General features: G+C 41.4%; 1 protein-coding gene across 2 annotated transcripts in view; it reads left to right on the forward strand.

Moving 5' to 3' along the window:
* prkar2aa (protein kinase, cAMP-dependent, regulatory, type II, alpha A) overlaps positions 1-21,159 on the forward strand; it is a 215,420-nt gene that overhangs the window by 93,994 nt on the left and 100,267 nt on the right. The window lies entirely within an intron of this gene.

Consider the following 21,159-nt stretch of genomic DNA (forward strand, 5'->3'; position numbering starts at 1 on the left):
TTGTCATTGCTGCCATCTTTAGTGTTACATCCCCTCACACTCCAGTTCTCAGGCTGCAGCTGGTTTAAAAGCTAAAGTAAACCGGCTTCTCTGCTGGCTGTGGCTCCAGAGGAGTTGAACAGTTCTGGCTCTGCTAGTTTATTTTCTATCTTTTGGCGCTTTTTTGGTAGACAAACCACTGCACTGTGACTCGTGACTGGAGTCTAGTTCTGCTAGCACATAGCCTACTGTGTACAGACGGTTTCAAAATGTATTTTAAATTAGAAAGCAAACAAAATAAATGGACAAGAGAAAAAGAAATCTGAATTTGGTCAGTATTGTCATTTGGACAAGCAAAGCCATTACTTTAAGTTGCAGGCAAGAAAGACAAGTCTGTCCACTGTCTCTGGTTTTAAAACTGCCCTGTTGCAGGTATAATTCGATATCGATTATTAAAATATATCGCGATATTTATCGTTATCGTTATATCGCCCAGCCCTATATCCATAGATGTGTGACTTGGCCATAATAAGGTAATATAGGCCTGATATTCTATATAAGGATGCCCCGATCCGACTTTTTCAGTCCTGATACCTGGCTTTGGGTATCGGCTGATACCGAGTACCGATCCGATACCCATACCATTATCTGAAAAAATATCCTAATATACTAACCTACACTGTAGCACTCAACACTTTGATGAACATTGTTACTCAGCTGATAGAGTTGTGCCCGGCTTCCTGATGACTTGTCTCTGCGACTTACGCTTTGGATAAAAGTGTCAGCTAAATGACTAAATCTACAGTAAATGTAAATACCCATTGTTCAATTAATAAACTGTAGTATGCCTCACTGTGTGGAAGAGACTGGGATCATTCTTTTGTGCAAGGCAACATCAGGCTTGACTTAAAACATTACTTTCCTAACTTAGTGAAACTAAATGTAACAAATGAACACCGGTATAAATGTACTGAATTGTTATTTCTTATTTTATTTCTTATTATATTATATAAAAAAGACAATTAAAAAAAATATCCAATATATATATATTTTTTACCGATACCCTATCCAGCTATTTTTGTGATATCGGGGGCCGATATCAATATCGGATCTGTGCATCCCTAATTCTATATTCATATTTCAAATTGCATGTGTCCGGATGACAAAATTCAGTAGTGTACTGTATATCTACAACACCCCCCTTGCTTATATTTTTTGCTATTTTGCTGCAATAAAAAAGATTGGAGTGAACAGACTGAAAACTTGATCTTATTAAATAAACAGATGTATGATTTTTATTGCAGATGTTGACTGTCGTTTTCCGTTTGGGGACATCAGTTTGGGGACATTTCAGTTGAAAAAAAGGTTATAAATCGCAATATCACGATATTACAATATTGTGACTAGTAGTATTGTGATAATATTGTGTTGTAATAATAATGCAGGACCTCTTTAGGGGGTCTAATCGGCATGCAACGAACTGGACATGCAATTGGAGCGGCACACACACACCGGGATACACACACACACACGCATGCATTGTCTTTCCTCAGTTGCCGATGCGATAGAGTCTCTGCACCTAACCCATCCCGTCGTCCTTCCCCCCCATGGGCAGCCGGGAGCAGATAGGGCGTCAACGTGAGCCGCGCCCCGGGGACCAATCCAAGTGCTCCTGTCAGTCTTCGTCAAGGACACCACAGCGTTTGCGATCTGTTGTTGTGCATGTTTTTCCATTAGGTTTATCTTATCGGGGGGGAAACCCTTGCGAACACGGGGAGAACATGCAAACTCCACACAGAAAGGCCTGCGAGATACCCCTGGCATCATGGAAACCTGGTCCCCAAGCGGGAATCGAACCCTGGACCTTCTTGCTGTGAGGCGACAGTGTTAACCACTACACCCTTCTCCATTAGAGTCATGTGATCTAATCTATGTAATCCAATATGAAATGCACCAAATCAAAACTTTGCGTTGATGTCTGGTATGCTACACATGGTTCTCTGTATCTGATTTTAGTATCCTTAACAATACCTCTTAAAACATTTTAATAATAATAAATAAATTAAATGTACCTGGTACAGTCCTGTTGTGGGATGTTTTAACCACATGTATGTATATGTGGCCAGCTTGTGCTTAATAATAGGCATCTTCCTCTAGTCTCCACCATAGAAACTAGGCTGGGATGGACATGGTTAACCAGCTAATTCAACCCATATGGCTGTTCTCCACTGTTGACGCACAATATATCATGCTTAGCTTCTGCCTGCTGGCTCAGCCAAATGTGTCTGTGTGTGTGGTTGCTTGCTTGCTTGTAGTGCATTCATCACTGACTGTATTTGTGTACCTGACTGTACCTGCGTACAGGAAGCACACTTAATACGACTCCTCCTATACCTCCTCGCTCTGCTTATAGTTCCTTGAAGACGTGTTTGAAAACCGTAAGGGATGGCGGCAGCCCCCTCTCCCATTTTTTTATTGGTATAAAAACTAGTACTTTATAGCCAGTATTTGGAGCCACTCTTAAGCCTTTTTCCAACACGTTGTGAACTGAACAAAGGAACGCTGAATCCGCCGGCCAACAGCAATAAATACAAAATGCTGGAAGGTTTGTTTTTCGCTCACTGCAGCTGTGCATTTTAGTATTGGAGTTAGAATCTCTTTATCTGCCAAATATATTGTTGCATATACCAGGAATGTGTACTCTGCATTTAATCCATCCTAACTATTTAGGAGCAGTGGGGCTTCCGTAGTACAGCACCCAGAGGACCAACTCCATTTGTAATGGCAAGAGTACAGTACAGTATGTACCTAGCAATGCATGAGTTGTTATGGTGTAGGAGGAAACTGGAGTTACCCGGAGGAAAACCACACACGGATAACAAGATTCACTTGACTTCAAACGTCTAGCTGGACTGTAAAATTTTATTAAATAAAGAAATGTTGGCTGTAAATAAATGAAAGTTATCTTGTTATTACTACTAACTAGTTTATTCAATCTAGATGGTTGAATGATACTTTGTGATCAGTGCTCATGCTTAACACATTGAGTGCCAACGACGAGATTAGTCGTGCTAACTCGCCATGCGTTGAGTGCCAATGACGAGTTTTCTCGTCTTTTAATCGTTATTTCTTTTATTAGCGATATTCATAAATTTTTCATCCATCCAGCCTGACATTATCATTGTGAATGGGTCTGAGCTCGAAAAGGGCAAATACCGCCGCCTATCGTCTCCCGGATGGTAATGCACATCATTGGATTGGATTGGGTGGGCATGTGCATCAGAAAAGAAGTCCGGTCCGGGGTTTTCCCTTCTCTGGCAAGCAGTATCTGTTACCACATTCACTGGGGAGGCTGGGAGCAGCTTTCGATTATGTGTTTTGGACTATAACGTTGGATCAATAAACGCGATCAATATTTGGAATGGCGATCAGGAATTGGATTAATCTTTTTGCAGAACATCTGATGTGAGGTAAGGACTCTATTTTACCAGTATTGGGTTAATCAGATGTTTTTTTCTCAGTGTGTGTGTGTGTATGACGTTAGCGCTGACCAGGTCATGGATAATAGATTTTTCAGCCCGCTTCTCTAGCGTGCATAAGTACACATATACTGTCGATAATCTAGCGTTTATTTGAAAACTATTCATAAATCAGCCGAAAAATGACGTGTTTTGTGTATTCCACTAAAGAGCTATTATCGGTATAAAACGGAAATGTACCAATGAAAAAACAATCCATTTAGTACATGTTGACTGCAAGCAAGTCATTGATAAACGAGGGGTGTTTTAAACCCATAGCCATAATTTAAGATATAGTTTAAGCCTTCGCAAATTTCCTCCGACCTCCCATTGTCTTCAGTGCTGGCACTCTAGCCCATATATGGTCAAAGGGGCGTGGCACTCAATGTGTTAATAATACCTGTAATGCATAGCAGGTAGAAGTCAACAAACGGGCTACTGATGATTGGGTTGTAACAACCACAACAAAATAAGCTACTATCGTGAGTTCTGCACATCATTAGATTAGATTAGATAAAAATGTATTGTCATTATACAGCACAGTAAAACTAAAATAAGTTTGAATGAATGAATGAATGAATGAATGAATGAATGAATGAATGAATGAATGAAAACTTTATTTAACAGATTGCAGAATGGGTACAATACAGTACGGCTCAATACATACAATTGTTAAGGGGATGCAGACCTGAGAAAGACGTTTGTCTTGTTTCCATCAGGGTCCCCCATTTTCAATTCATTTTTTTTTTATTTATTTTTTATTGCAAAACAAAATTATTAAAAGTCAGTACTCGACACACAATGCATAATGAAACTAACAATTAAGATGGCTAAAATGACATGCATATGTCCATTTTCAATTCATATAGACATTTATGACATACATGACATTTATGGCATAGGGACATATAGGTATTTAGTACTGATACATTTGTGACATAAACGGTATTAAAATATAAAGTACTGTTACCCCTAGATCCTGACAGAGTATATACATATTATGGGGAGGGGACTGTACATTAGGAGGGGGTGGGTGGGTGGGAGAGAAATATACATACGGCGGGGAGGGAATATATACATGCGGTGGGGAGGAGACTGTCTATTAGGAGGTGGTGGGGGTTTTGGGCATTTACGGTGGCCAGTTTCGAATTGCAGCCTCCCGTAGGTGCTCTTTAAGAGCGGTTTTGAATGTGGGCAGGGATTCACATTCCTTTACAGCTTTGGGTAGGGCGTTCCACATTGTTGTGGCATAAGCAGTGTTGTGCTAGTTACTGAAAAATAGTAACTCAGTTACTTTACTAGTTACTCATTTAAAAAGTAACTCCGTTACGTTACTAGTTACTTACACCCAAAAGTAATGCGTTACTGTGAAAAGTAACTATTTAGTTACTTGAAGAAGAAAAAATTTGCTCCCATGCAGCCAGATACAGATACTCAAAATCGGTTGATCAACTTGACAGTTTCCATTCACATCACTGAACTCTGCTAAGCAATGTGGTCTAGATAAACACAAATCTGACACAAACACAAATGTCCCGACGTAATAAGAAATGCACCGTGCCTAATTGCTCGGGGAGGTTGAGCGCATGCACGTTTAGGTTGAGCGCATGCACGTTCTAGGTTGCGCGCATGCACGTTTAGGTTGAGCGCATGCACATTCTAGGTTCTAGGTTGAAAATAAGTGCGTGAGGAACAGCCTTGATATCTGTCGCCGGAGCGTTTCATTATAACAGTCTTGCAACGTTGTTTAAGATATCAATCGTGCATTGCAACGTTAGAATAGTTAGGATATCAATTGTACATGAAAGGACTATATTTATATTGTTTGATTAGTATTGATGAGATTCCCTGGCAGATTTGTAGTCAGAAATGCGTTGATCAACTTGAGTTTCCATTAATTTACATTCACATCACTGCACTCACCAGTGTCTGTCGAGATGTAAAGTTAGTCCTGCAGCCCCTTAAACATTTTCTTTGTTTCATTTCCATGTTGTACTGTATATTCTCTCTCCAAGTAGTTGGAAAAAAGTTTTCCGTCCCATTTGCGGTGTGTCGCCTCGTATCATTCTACGCGGGTGGCGAGTGGATTTGGATGAGTCCTCGTAGTTAACATTATACTCCAGTATCTTTGAGCCAAAACACAAATGACATAACTAAAACGTTATTTTCTTTTTCGCTCGACAAAAGAGAAATATGCGAGTAGCAGTAGCTGGGCGCTGCCATTATCAGTCAGGAATCTCAGGAATAGTAAACAAAACACGCCCCCAGCATAGCGTTTCCTCGCAGCCAGGCAGACAGGATATGAGGATAATAATAATAATAATAATAATAATCACTACCGCTCGCTATCAATCTACGCCGTATATAACGCAAATAACGCAGTGACGAACCATTCAGTAACGTAAGTAGCGTTACTGAATTTGAAAAGTAATGCGTTAGAGTACTATTTATCGCAAAAAGTAACTTCGTTACTGTAATGCGTTACTTTGTAACGCGTTAGTCCCAACACTGGGCATAAGTCACAATAAGTGACAATAAGTCACATAAGTTTCAAGTCAAGAGTTTTATTTGTCACGGCATACAAGTATACAATGAAATGCGGGGGGTCTTGCTGGTTTGGCATCCAACCAGAGTGCAAATGTAACAGTAAAGTGCAACAGCAATATACAATGTACAGGTAATTTAATTGGGTACAAAATATACAAATTTGTACTACTGAATGTACTGCTGATCAGATGTATGTACTGAGTTGTAGTGTAATATGTACAGTGATACAGGTTTAAAGGCCAACTTGCAGGTTGTATTTTTGTTCAATAAACAATGTGACTAGGCCAACGCTGACTTTCATGAAGAGGGGAATTTTTTTTTCGAAATTGACCCAGTTTTAGCGTTTTTATCAAACATTTTGTCGACCAAACCACAACCTCCACGCACATGCATATTTTAATCCATGGTTCATAGCGTGCGTGTGTCATCTTAATGATGACGTCACACTGGGTACAGGACAGCAGGGGGCTGAGAGTCACAGGCAGGTAGTGGCAGAAGCAGAGCCTTCTTGTTACTACTAGCCGAGGCGAGGATCTAGTATCTGTTTCACCTAACACTAGTGCTCCGTGATCATAGCCATTCATCTCTAAAGCTTAGCTAACCACTATTTGTAAAAGCCACAACCACGTTACCATATTTGTAATAATGTAAATCATTGTGTCGTTGTACATATTGTGTTTATAACGTTAGTAGCTAAGTTAGCTAGCTTGGTAGCCAGCATTCTCGAAACTCCTAACATCACCCGATTTAAAATGGTTCTCTCCTCTTTGTATACCTTTGTCCTCACAAGTATTCTGCCAGGGAACTTATGGACACGACAATAGTAGTAGTTATAAGGTGTTTGAGCTTGTAACGTTAACATTAGTTAGCTAATAGCTATCGTGGTAGCCCCTTTCGTGACTGTGATGCACCGAGTGCTATCCGAGTGGGCTACTATCGTATCAACATGCCGCGACGTGTAGCTTGCTAGCCGGCATGATGCGTGTGCAGTGCTTTGCCCCACAGGTCTGAGAAGAGGACCTGCACATTTTACTCGTTCCCAAAACTCTTTTAGATGCACGACAGTAGACATAATGCTAACGTTAGCGGGGTAACGTTAGCTAGAGCCATATACCCAGCTTGATACTATGACCCGGGGATAAGGCGACAGCCCAAGACCAGTAGCGCTGCTGTACTGAACAACAGGCTGCCTAGTGGTAAATGTAGTTCTTTTTTTACGACATTAAAAACCTTATAACTACCTCGTTTCAACCAGTTGTAGCTGGTCCATCAAAGTCTCAGACGATTAAACCCATTTGCGTCTTGTAAGGCGTCCATTTGGATCAAGGAAATAGCTTTCTGCACTCGTCAAAACTCCTTGTAGTGGATCAGAAGTAGGGAAAGTTGCCTCGAGTGACATCACGGCCCTGCTAGCGTCTGATAAGCTTTTAGATTTGCTCGTGCATGTTATTCGTGCGTGGACCTTTTTAACCTTTTCTGAGTGGCATTTCCGGCGTCAAATGGAAAAAAATAAATAATGAAATTAGATACCAATGATGTAAACTACCCATAATTGCAGAGTAGGGTTTAACCTGCAAGTTGGCCTTGCATGGTAGTAGTCATATTGGCCTGCAGCGTAACTAGTAACCGTAGGATATGTACAGATTATGTAAAAGGACTATGTGCAGGACAGGTAAGTACAGACAGGTGTGGAATAGATATATGTGGTGAGAATAAATATATACAGTATAGTATATACAGCTTTAGAATGGATATTCTTTTTTTATTGTCAACATATCCTGACTTGAGAAAACTTGAATGGCTTGTTGAACTTTCCACTAATTTTTTTTTGGATCTAATTTTTCTTTGTGGACCAAGCCTTGCATCACGTGTCCCCTCCGGTACACGAGGATGCAGCTGTCGCATCTTTTCACCTGAACAGCGTGATCTCTCAGCGGCGAGGGTCTGCGTGGGAGGGACACGCCGCCCTCGTTGCTTCCTGATTCTGCTGCGCAGGCGCACCAACCGACCTGTAGGAGTCGCTGTCCACAATGCCGATCCCCACCCACCAGCTTCCCACCCCCTAATACTGCCAATTGTATTAGTATGAACGACCAGCCAAGCTGGTAGCAATGCCGAGAGCTGGGCTCGAACCCAGCATCTCCTGCATTAGTGGCGAGCGCCTTGCCCACTGAGCCACTTAGCCGCCCGAACTTTCCACTCATTAAAAACAAATCAGTTGTGCAAATAATGAACACTAACACCTCTGATCCTCTAACTAATTGCCTATAAGTCTTGTGTTGTACAGGAACTTGAACAGCCTGCTCTGAAGCCCCATATTATGTCATGTATGTGTAGAGAAGCCATTATGATCCCTGCATGACTCTCATATGATTACATGTTGGAGTCTCTCCTCGTCCCTCAAGTGAGAAACAGCAGGCGCACTTTCTCCCCTGATTCTTTTAAAGGGACAGTTCACCCTAGAACAAAAAGCACACCAATATTCCATAGATCTCAGGCCATTCATGAAAGGGTTTTTATCCCAAAAAAGCCACATCCATTTGATAATAAAATATTTCTTTTGTAAGCGAACATCTGGCTTGGTCTGGGAAGATCTGAACATACTGCCTAGTGACTTCATCTATGGACCACAGGGAGTTCTACTTTTCTTCCAGCGATAATTTTCCAAAAGTAGATGACACTTGATTGGTGGCTCTTCCTCACTAAAATCTACAGACCAAACGTTTTTAGATACAAAGCGCGCAGGGAACAAAATAAGTACCCGCCCAACCGCCAATGGCGGGCAGATTTAAGGTTTGGCGAGTAACAATGAGAGGTCTGCCCGCCACCTGGCGTGTAACAAAATAGTTCATATCTATACTCTTATTTTGAAAATCCTGTGACTGGTCTCATTTCCGCCCCAAGCACAGCTCCAGTCATAATATCTATGGCTCCGGCAGCTAGCAACGTTCGGTTCATATCGATACTCTTATTTTGAAAATCCCCGTTGCAACTTGACGAGTCATCCGCCCAGTCCGTGCTAATGTCTGTGTGGCGCAGGGCGGTCAAGCAGAGGAGCAGGGCTACACAGCAGTGCGCCTATTTTGCGACCCGAAATACTGTAAGTCTTTTTAATTTTAACGGGTCAAATGCATCTAAAGGCCTCTGCATGCTACAGAAACTTCAAAGCAACTGCAACACAACATCGACAAAGCAACTGTGTTTTAGACACTCTGCCTTTATGCTTCTGCAACATCGACGCGCAAAGTTAGTTTAACTAAAGTTAGTTTAGGTTCGTGTTAACGTTAGATAATGTACAAAATAAACGTATTACCGGTGATTTTAGACGTCGCTCTTTTATTTTGAAAACCCCCGACCGGAAGTGTTATAGTGTCTGTTGCTAGCAGCTTAACTTTCTGTGCTTTTCGAGCTAACGTTACCGTAACATCATTAGTTTCCAATGGAGAGGACCTCGGCTCACATGCAGCTCAAACTACCTATTGGAATAAATTAATTGATTGATGTTTAACTTGTCCCTGTGTGTGTCCAGTCATTTCGACTAGCAAAAGTTGTATTTAACGTTACCTCAGGACGGATACCATTGTATTTACTTGGTTAGCTATGTAGCTAGGCCTGCCACGATAACACATTTTGCTGGGCGATTAATTGCCCCCGAAAATATCGCGATAAGCGATATTATTGCGACCGGTTAGAGATTTTTTTTTTTGAAATTTATTTCCCCAAACTTTTATTTTGAAGCCCACCGCTCCGTCTTTTCCGGTGTTTAGACTTTTATTTTGAAGCCCACCGACCGGACCGGAAGTATTTTGTGATTATCCTAAGCAGAAACTATGAGCCGACAACTTGGGCTAATGATATGATGTTTTTGAGCTAATGATGAAACAAATTGTTGGTGAACAACTAACTTTAGGTTAGTTTTAACGTTAGCTACTAACGTTAGATGCAGCTACTACAGGCAATCAACGATGAGGAGGAAGCGTCAAAGCAGTATATAATATAATAGCTGTGGTGCGTAAGCACTGCAGCACGACTCGAAACTACCGGAGTGTTATAATAAATTAATTCATGTTTAACTTGTCCCCGTGTCCAGTCCTTTGACTAGCCCCACCCGTTAATTGTAAACAATGATGCATGTAATTGTATTAACGTTATTCTGTGTTGTACTTGTAGCTATGCTATACGTTGTATTTCGTTTGTAGCTAATGTTGTTAGCATTGAATGAGCATCAACGAACGCTAGATCTTTAATCTTTATTTAGCAGTCCAGTTTCTCCGGGCAGTAGCGAGTAACTACTTGGGTCTAAAAATAGCTAACGTTACACTACAAATAATGCTACTTGGTTAAAAGGAGCAACACTATTGAGAAATGTCTATGTGGCGTTGCCCCACGGAGCTCCCGTGCTGTACTCTAGTAACGTCAGCGGCCCGCCTCCCAACACGGACAGTGACTGAGGGGCACTGGTTCCGCCTCATTAAAACAAACGCGCAAATAGCAATTAATCGCGCCCGTCAAAATCATTGCATTCATTTTAATTATCGCAGCAATTAATCGATTTATTGCTTATCGCGGCAGGCCTATATGTAGCTAATGTGGATAGCATTTTGAATAGACCCAATGCTAGCTGGCTGGCTACAGCTTTATTTACTAAATTATGGAGGCTTTTTAATCGTCAAGGTAAGAGAGGATTTGTCATGATCAACTGAAGGCGTATGCTATGGAACAATATGTGCTTGGGTTTTCAGAAAAAGGCGAGCTATGTGACGCTAATTATTTAGCGTCAACGCTGGCTACAACAATGGAGGATGTTATTCTCTGCGGGACTAATATTATTCTATGACAGCCCCGCCCCCATTCGCTAACCAACCAATCACTGCTACGCAATATCAACGCAACGGTTGTTTAGGTTAGATTTGGGCGACATGTACGCAACGTCCAAGCAACACAGTCTACAAGACCCTCTAAAACAACCGCGCTGAAATCGCGCCGATGTTGTGTTGCAGTTGCTCTGAAGTTTCTGTAGCATGCAGAGGCCTTAACATGCTTTGCATCGTCGCCATTCCTTTATGCCCACATCGCCCGAAATTAACGTTACGTTAGCGTAAGCTAACAAGCTAATCCTGATCAGAGGTAGAGCCATAGAGAACATCAGACAGTGTGGACTGGGGAAAGGGAAATGGGGGGGGGGCACTCTCCCTTTCTCTGTGTGCGTGTGTTTGGAAAGACGATGAAGTCACTAGTCAGGACTCAGGACAGGAGTATATTATAGTAAACTGAGGATGGACAGATAATGTTGATATTCAAATATAAAAAAGTTTCGAGAGGAGTGGAAGTTTGAAGACAGACTAGACTACAATATGATGCGGGGGTGGTGAGTTGAAACAGTGTGTGTGTGTGTGTGTGCCCCGACCCCACTTCTATGTTTCAATAAATTATTTGCATTTAAAACTATTAACGCTGACTCATTCCTTCAGTCCACTCAAAATTATGCTAATATTCCTTATGTTGTTTATGATATTAATTGAAAATAGCATATGAGAGTATTATATAGTAACTTCACACGTTGAGTCAGTAACTCACTCGCAGTTAGCCACTCTGCCCCTAGTGGTGACTCACAGGCATGGTACTTTGCTTCATGTCTATGACACTTGGTGTCCTATTTTAACTCATTTGTCCTGAGATCCAAATGAAGACTTGATTGATCTCATCTTGTGGCTCATTTGAGTGACAACGTAGGAGAGCGAGCGCTCTATCGTGGTTATGGGCCCCAGTGTATTGTGCTCTTATTTATTCCAGTATCCATATACTGTGTAATATGATGTTGTCTGTAGGGCTGACCTTCGAATTTTTTTTTGGCAATCGAAGCTTTGAATTTTAATTCGAAGCTTTGAATAAATTTTTTTTTTTTTTGTATCTTATGTTGTGGGACTTGTACAGCACTTTGGTAAACTTTGTTGTTTTTAAATGTGCTCTATAAATAAAGTGGATTGGATTAATGAATTAAGTAGCCCCTTTCGTGACTGTGACGCAGCCAACACAGTGTGATTTAATTCAAGGTGGATCGCTGTTGTCGTTTGAACAACTTCAGATTTCATGGGAACTACCAATCCCCCAAATCAAGAATGTTTAAGATGAATGAAGTAAGATTTTGATTATTTGAAATATGGCCTGTGTAGACTAAACTATGCACAGAATTATGTCAGTCTACAAGGTCCGGATTCTACATGGTCCGGCAATGTAGACCTTGTAGACTCCACTACAGACCAATTATCAGTGAATGTTCATGCATTTTTAAGAAGGGCTACTTCCACAAAAAAACAAAACTCACCAAAACATCTCAGTAGCACCTTATCTAAATGTTCTATTTCATATATGGAGATTCATATTTATTTATGTATTGCATGCATTTCTACATTTTATTTCCTATTTTGTTTATTCATCCCAGTATCTTTCTTTCTTATGTGTGGAATTCTACAAGGCATTTTCATTCACATTTAGATTTAGTCATTTAGCTGACGCTTTTATCCAAAGCGACTTACAAGTTCTGTACGACAGGTCATCAGGAAGGATACAACTCTATCAGCTGAGTAACAATATTCATCGAAGTGTTGCGTGTTACAGTGTAGGTTAGTTTATTAGGACAAGTGCATGACAGTAAGGTTAGTTAGGGTTAGATTTTTTTTATTTTATTTTTTAAATTTTATTTCAGATAATGGTTGAAGAAGTGCGTCTTTAGTCGACGGCGAAAGATTGGATGGGATTCGGCTGTCCTAACTGGGGTGGGTAGTTCATTCCACCATTGTGGGGCAAGGACTGAGAATAGGTGTGTAGGTGGTGGTGTATATGTGTTTGAGGATGATATCCTTCAAACAGGCAATAGTGATGATATAATTTGGGCAGTGCTGAGCTGGGTTACTTTCCTCCAGTGTATTTGTCCCCCGGCCCCACCCAATGGCCCCATGCACACACACACACACACACACACACACACACACACACACACACACACACACACAGAAGTAAAAATAAAAAGAAAATAAAAAATTTGAAGAAAAAAAATTGAAAAAAAAATTATTATTATTTTTAATTTTTTTTTTAAACTTCGATTTTTTTTTAATGTTCGAAGCTTGTGCCATCGAACGAAGCTTCGAAGCTTCGAAGTATTTAAGACAGCCCTAGTTGTCTGTTTACATATGTGAAATCACATGATAGATAATGCATTTTATGGCTGTAAGGTATGCTATAATATACCATTTATTATACCATATATAAAGGTATACTGTTGTGGATATATCCAAAGGTATGGATTTTTACTATATTGTGGTTTTGATCTGGTTGAAAACTGGGGCATATTCTAACTGGTTTCAGCTCATTATTTAGCAAATTTGGTCATTAACTCAGAGCCTGGCCTCACGTTAACCACAGGTGTCCTGACATTAGTAATTAGATCTGGGGATATACGTGGATACTGCAGTAGCGCAATGAAGTGGCGTCAAATGAAGACATGGGAGTTGTCCGAGGATGGACCTGACCTAAGAGATTTTCTTTGCCTTTCCTGAGTGACAGTGGCTCAGGAGGTAGAGCAGTCATCTGGTAATCGGAAGGTTCCACGATTTGATTCCTGCTATTCCCGGGCAGTGTGTCAGAAGTGTCCTTGAGCAAGAGACTTAACCCTTAATTGCTCCCGATGAGCAGGTTGGCACTTTGCATGGTTGCCTCCGGCATCCGTGTGTGAGTGAATGTGAGGAACAAAAAAGCTTTGGATAAAAGCTGCTATATAAATGCACCATCTTCATCTGAGAACCTGCATTTCCTCCTACACCTAAACCTATCCCCTCACTATTTGCTTTCTACCTATCCCTACTTCAGTCTCCTCCTTCATACCGTCCACGCCAGTTTGGAAGCAACCCTGCCAACATCCACTACCCGTCTACGGCCACAAATATACCTGTCGCCGTATGTGGAGGCTTATGGAACTGCCAATCAGCCATCAGGAAAGCAGACTTCATAACTGCCTACGCCCATAGCAAAGACCTCCAATGTCTGGCTCTTACAAAGACTCTGATAACGTCAGATAACTTGACGACGTCTGTGGCTTTATCTGCAGTGTGCACCTTCACTCACACACCACAACCCTCCAGACGTGGTGGAGGCACTGGTCTTCTGACCTCTCCCTCATGGACTACAAGCATAATAGTTCAAACTAGTGATGCACCGATGTGAAAATTGTGGCCGATAACCGATATTAATATTGCTGTTCTGGCCGATACCGATATTTACCGATGTCGATATCTCTGTATAGAAAACACTTTTTTATGATAATCAAATAAAGAGCTATTTTCCAAAACGCAATTTTTTTTAACTTTTGTAACTTATTTTCAGAAATGACTGATATTTTGAAACAATTTAAGGCCAAAACATGTATTACAAAAAAAATTATAATAATATCGGCCCTATCTTGATATCGGACCGATACCAATGTGTAAAAAAATTGCCATATCGGCCGATATTATATCGGCGGCCGATATATCGTGCATCACTAGTTCAAACTGAACCTAAGCTAAACGGAGCTACCTCACCTGCCAGTCAAATCCTCCCTGCTGATCTTAGAACCTTTTGATCACAGTGGAAAACATAGCCGTGGCTCCGTCCCCGACCGCCAAGAACCTAGGTGCGGTCCATGACCACCGACTGAACTTCTCTGCTCACATCGCCTCAACAACCAGAACCTGCAGATTCTTCCTGAGCAACGTCAGAAGGATCCCCCCTTTCCTGACAACTCCTGAAATCAACAGTCAATTTTATAAAGTCAGCCCACGTTACCCCACTTCTTGGAGAGCTGCACTGGCTTCCCATTGCTGCACAAATCCACTTCAAAAAAATACTAACCTTCGTCTTTTATTAGCATGCACTTTGCTACTAAGTATCTACCTTGGCTATATTACTTCCTACAATGCTAATCTGTCTATACGACTGTAACACTCAAGTTCGACACTGTTTGACGAACAATGTTACTTAATCTTAGCTGCCAGAGTTGTAGCCTCTCTGCTGACTTGTGCAACTGCAACTACGTATATGTGATATATATGTAAGGCAAGGTCATTGTCGCAAAATAATTGACCGTCAGAGTTTAGAATACCGAGGTGCCTCGCCGCTGTCAGGGGCTATTGACCAATCACAATCAAGCATTTCGGCGAATGTTAAAACGCCATGTAATAAAATATGATATATACAGTATAATATCATCATGTAACTGATCCAACTGGAATACAACAAACAATAACGTTGAAGGATTTCTATCAGTGATGTCACGAGGAGTATAGTGTATTTGGTTTTATTTCATTATAGCACTAAAGGGTCTGAATGAACAAGAAAATACATAAGGTCCCTGTAATATCATGTGAATTATTTTAGAGTGGATAGTTTCCCTTATTAAGACTAGAGGCCCTCAAGGACGTCATGGATCTTAATGGCATCAGTGAGAGCATGCACAAGCAAGCATGATCTATACAGTCCGTACGCCCATCTCATTATCCTGGCGGCGCTGTGCGGGCTGCAGAGTCCAGTGTTCGTGGTGCTGAGGTCTGCACTTCAGGACACACTGGCAACTGCTGCTGATGTATAGAGCTACACAGCTTATTGCTTCCCTGTAAGCATGAGACATTTCTTCTTTATCTCCGATGTGGGGAAGGAGGATACTAAATCTCTCCCCAAGATACTTGACTAGTCTAGTGATTTGAACAGATTCAAGGAAAAGCTGTTCCACACTTAACTTCCATACTTATGGCACCGGACAAATTTCTTCCATACTATATATAGTAGTAGTATACTATTATATATAGTACTATAGAGTATCTGAAAAATACCTCGTCGTTCGGCATCACATTTCAATGTCTAAGGAGTAGTAAATCTCCTCTGTGCATGCAGCATGCTTGTACCAAGATCTAATAATGCTGGTGATTGGCTGTCTAATGTTACACATCGTAGAGGCATGTAGGAAAAACACTACGTTACGCCAAGAGAGATGGGGCTCACGTTTGCGTGTGTGTTTTTGTTTGAATGTCTAGGAAAACATCAAAGTGGCTTGATGCCAATAGCATGTGATGCAAAATTATATACTTGCTTTTCATGTTAATAGACAAGAGCAGCCACACAGCCCATGTTAACAGGTTAGAGCAGCCACACAGCCCACGTTAACCGGTTAGAGCAGCCACACAGCCCATGTTAACGGGTTCGAGCAGCCACACAGCTAGGGATGGGTACCGAATTCGTTACTTCTAACGCTCTGGGATCCTCTGGTCCATTTAGGAAATCCCTGAACATGAACTTGCATTGGTTTGTGATAGATTATTAGTTACTGGGTATTTCAAAGTACCTCATTTGGTACCATTTTGAAGCTAACAACTAGGGCTTTCCAATGATATAAAATAAGTGTATGATTATCATCATAATTTGTATTATTATGGTTCATATGTAGTTGCACTTGAACTTGTGAACAGCGACTCCTACAGGTCGGTTGGTGCGCCTGTACAGCAGAATCAGGAAGCAACGGGGGCAGCGTGAGCCTCCCACGCATTACTCCTCGCCGCTGAGAGATCGCGCTGTACAGGTGAAAAGATGCGACAGCTGCCTCCTCGTGTACCGGAGGGGACACGTGATGCAAGGCTTGGTCCACATTGCAGCCGACCAGTGGGAGGCATGGTCTAACAACGTTCGAGACAGGGGAGGGTAGAATTGGATAATACGAAATTGGGATGGGAGAAAAATTGAAAAATGGGGAGAAAAAGTAGATCACAAAAAGAAATAGCATCTATTGTTCAAAAAATTTCGCACCTGAATATAAGCCGCAGCAGCTAAATTGAATGATGTGTACATATATAAGCCGCAGGTGTTTTAATGTTTAATTACCATATGTAATTAGCATTGGGACACAATACTGTCGGACAAATAACAAGAATTAACTCATTTACAAGTTGTATTAAGTTTAGCAAATAAGGGAACAGATAAATAACATTTCAATGCAGTCAAAAAAGCAATATTTAGATTTTTACATTTTCGGGTTTCGTCACGTCGAGTCACATATAAGCCGCACCGTTATATAAGCCGCAGGGTCGAAAAATGGGGGGGAAAGGCGAGGCTTATAGTCCGAAAATTACGGTACTTGTTATTTTGTAAAATACAATACCTTTATTTATTTATTTATTTAAATATATAGATGTGTACCTTTTTTAGTTAATTTGTTAAACATATTTTTTTAAATAAACATAACATTTATTTAAAGATATGTGTGTGACTGTGTATATATATACCGGTATGTTGTTCTAAATAAATAATAATAACTTTGTATAGCACCTTTCATACAGGGGATTGCAGTTCAAAGTGCTTTACATCAGTAAGATGTAAATAATAACAAAGTAATAATAATACATTATTTATTTATAAAATATTATATATATAAGTTTTGATTTTTTTCTTTTTACAACTGAGGTAGGTAGATTACATTTACGGTACCGGTATCGGTTCAAATGTGAATGGTACCCATCCCTACACACAGCCCATGTTAACAGGTTAGAGCAGCCACACATCCCATGTTAACAGGTTAGAGCAGCCACACAGCCCATGTTAAGGGGTTAGAGCAGCCACACATCCCATGTTAACAGGTTAGAGCAGCCACACAGCCCGTGTTAACGGGTTAGAGCAGCCACACAGCCCATGTTAACAGGTTAGAGCAGCCACACAGTGACCATGTTAACAGGTTAGAGCAGCCACACAGCCCATGTTAACAGGTTAGAGCAGCCACACAGTGACCATGTTAACAGGTTAGAGCAGCCACACAGTGACCATGTTAACAGGTTAGAGTGAGCAGCGCGTCATCCTAGAGCAGTACTGTGGTCACCAACCTTTTTAAGCCCAAGATCCCCGTCCTCGGCCTTGGTGAAGGCAAGATCTACCTATTGAAGCGTTGAGAGAAAAAGACAGCCAATATTGTACTTTAAACTTAATGACTTTTATTTGCCTGTATTTTAATTACATGCAATGCTTTGGTCCAACATTAAAACGTCAAAGTAGAACTGTAATATGTACTTTCTCAGTCAGTGCTAAGTGCAGTCATCTTATGCAGCATCACTTTTCACATCAAAACAAAAGTAGAACTGTAATGTGGACTCATATTATTAACATTATAAAATGCTAATTGTAAATATGTTTGTCAAAGTAGAACTGTAATATGTACTTTCTGTGATGTGAAAAGCATCACTTTTCACATCAAAACAAAAGTAGAACTGTAATGTGGACTCTCAGGGAAAGATAAAAAAAAAAAAATAATAATCAGGGAAAGATCTACAAGGAAAGTCTCAAAGATCTACCAGTCGATCGCGATTGGAAATTGTATTGAAAATGCTCTGTTGTCGGTGTGGATGAACACCATCACGTGTGTGAGTTCTCCTCTTAGCAGCTGGGAAGGGGGACATGATTGCATTGTAAACACAAGAGTGTATAGGTGTTCATTTATGGGTGTGTGTGTAGGGGGGGGGGGGGGGACTGGAATAAGGGATCATGGCTGATATCCTAGTTTATTGAGTCTAGTGTTGAACTTGACTATTGTTTTGTGTCCTCCAACTCCTATGTGCTCACCCGTGTGTGTGGGTGGGCAGGCGGTGTATTTGACCTTGCATCATAGTTATGTGTATGCTAGCTTGACCAAAATGTGTGTATGTTGTTGCAGCAAGTATGCAAGCATGTGCAGCTCTGACTCAAAAAATGTGTGTCCATTCCGTTCTTGTGCGTTATGCGATGTGTGAGGATGCAACGTCGTCCAGATGTTTTGAGTGTGTGTTTGACTCACTGTGTATTAGAGTAGTAGAGCCTCCCAGGCCAGCAATGTGCCCTCTATGCTAGGGATCGGATGAGGAGGAGGAGGGTGTGTGTGTGGGGGGGGGGGGGGCTTGTTATATGGCTGAACGGCGACATGTGAGGGAAATGTGTTCTGCATATGACCCTGCTCTTATCAGACAGGCCTTGAGGAGTGAGGGTGTGTGAGAGAGAGGGTGAAGGAGAGACTGAGAGGGGGGAGGAGAGAGAAAGAGAATGGAGAGAGAGAGGATACAGTATGTTAGTGGCTGGGGATTTGGGAGAGGTAGAAGATGTATGTGGTGTGTGTACTAGAATCCTGGCACTACTGTACTGAAAAACTCCAAGGTGCAGAGAAAGATAGATGGGCTAAACACAAAAATGAAGGACTTCCTGCACACTTGGCTAAAATAAAAGAACAGAATAACTTAAAATAGGTAAAGACAACTCGCTCTGGAGGGGAGAGGGAAATTGGCGGTATTTTTTAAAGAATGTCTTGACACATCGAACGTGTTGGCCGAGAGTCAGGCGAAGGTAGGAGAAACAGGAGAACTCGTCCGCTAAGCCTCGCCGCTATTGAAAGATGCTAATTGGCTGATGCTAATTGGCTGATTGTACCGAGTCCGACTTCTGACTCAGAGGGCTTCCTCGCCACGAGGGCCTTGTTATTGTGATGTCCTCCTCCAACATCTTGAACCAATTAAGGCCGTCTTCCCCAGATGTGCCATGGATTTGCATTGAAATGTTAAGAATTGTGGAGTATGTCTGTGCCGACGCTACGGTACGCATCTCTCTGATTTGACCTCAAACTCTGCATCTCTTTATGTCGGAGGAAAGCAATAGCCGCGATTGTAGGGTCGCGGAAAAAGAGGGCAGAGTCCACTACTAACCAGAGGTCTGTTGGGGTTGACTCTTCCAGGGTTTCTCAGTCGTTGGTGTGTTGCTGTACAGTACACAGTAGAGGTGCAACGATAGTAAGATACTACTTTGTGCTGACAAAGTACCAATACTTCCTTTTGAGTACTCGCTCAGTAGTACCTATATGAGTACTTTGACTTGATATTGAAAACTGTGTTGGCGGTTCTATCTACAGACTAGGGGTGGACGGTATAAACAGTATACGGTATAAACGGTATGAATTTGCTCTACGGTAGGGAGGCTGCAATTCGAAACTGGCCACCGTAAATGCCCAAAACCCCCACCACCTCCTAATAGACAGTCTCCTCCCCACCGCATGTATATATTCCCTCCCCGCCGTATGTATATTTCCCTCCCACCCACCCACCCCCTCCTAATGTACAGTCCCCTCCCCATCATATGTATATACTCTGTCAGGATCTAGGGGTAACAGTACTGTATATTTGAATACCGCTTATGTCACAAATGTATCAGTACTAAATACCTATATGTCCCTATGCCATAAATGTCATGTATGTTGTGTATGTCATAAATGTCTATATGAAATGAAAATGGGGGACCCTGATGGAAACAAGACAAACGTCTTTCTCAGGTCTGCATCCCCTTAAAGGATAACTCCACTATTTTGGGAAATTAGCTTATTTAACATCTTCCCTGGAGTTAGACAAGAAGATGCATACCTTTTTTGTCTCTGTGCGTGCATTTTAGCTTTGGGAATAGACGCTCCGTTAGCATAGCTTAGCTTGATCACTGGAAGTGAGGCAGGACAGTAGCCTTACAGTGCCTTACAGTGTATTGCAAGGTCTGACATTGACCAAACTTGATATGCATGACCTTGGTGGGCTCTAGGTCAACTCCTGAAAAGGGGGTCAATGTCAGACTTTGCAATCAAAAGTTAGGGGGCTAATAACCCTTGCCATAATTTCAGTGCGCCCCTAACTTTTGATTGCAAGGTCTGACATTGACCCCCTTTTCAGGAGTTGACCTAGAGCCCACCAAGGTCATGCATATCAAGTTTGGTCAATGTCAGACCTTGCAATACACTGTAAGGCACTGTAAGGCTACTGTCCTGCCTCACTTCCAGTGATGAAGCTAAGCTATGCTAACGGAGCATCTATTCCCAAAGCTAAAATGCACGCACAGAGACAAAAAAGGTATGCATCTTCTTGTCTAACTCCAGGGAAGATGTTAAATAAGCTAATTTCCCAAAATAGTGGAGTTATCCCCCTTAACAATTGTATGTATTGAGCCGTACTGTATTGTACCCATTCTGCAATCTGTTAAATAAAGTTTTCATTCATTCATGGATTTTGACTATACCGTGTAACCGGTAGTGCAACTCTAAAATAGC

The sequence above is a fragment of the Notolepis coatsorum genome, assembly GCF_963971535.1.
Source record: "Notolepis coatsorum genome assembly, chromosome: 17".
Classification (NCBI taxonomy): domain Eukaryota; kingdom Metazoa; phylum Chordata; class Actinopteri; order Aulopiformes; family Paralepididae; genus Notolepis; species Notolepis coatsorum.